Here is a 504-nt window from a genome sequence, read left to right on the forward strand (position 1 = left end):
TTTACTCCACAGCGACATTAGGAAGATGTAACACATGCCTGGAGTCTATACCCCCTAGTATAGGAAAACAGACAGACCAGTGATTAGACTATTAAATTTATTGAAAAAAAAAAAAACAACAACAACACTTAAATCAATGACTGTGAAGATCTCAGGCTTCAAATTTGTTTCCTCCTACACGCCACTACCACGTAGAGAGGCGCCGACTTACTCATGTAGTTGTTTGGGTTTTTGCGGGCCGGATTGTTATATGAACATCATATAACACTCCGGCCCGGAGTTCGGACTCTGACGGGCCATGAATTCGGACTCTGCGGGGCGGATCTGGACCGCGGGCCGCAGGTTGCCAGCTCTTGCTACTTTAACACCACGAGTACCAACACTAGTTATCAGTTATCCCACAGTACGAACGGAAGAAAAGCATGAAACGAACGAACGGTCACAGCCACACCAGCAGGACGAAAAAGAAAGACAGCTTGAAATAAATGGAATACTGAAGACTTT

Source organism: Penaeus monodon, chromosome 34 (assembly GCF_015228065.2).
Source record: "Penaeus monodon isolate SGIC_2016 chromosome 34, NSTDA_Pmon_1, whole genome shotgun sequence".
NCBI classification, from domain to species: domain Eukaryota; kingdom Metazoa; phylum Arthropoda; class Malacostraca; order Decapoda; family Penaeidae; genus Penaeus; species Penaeus monodon.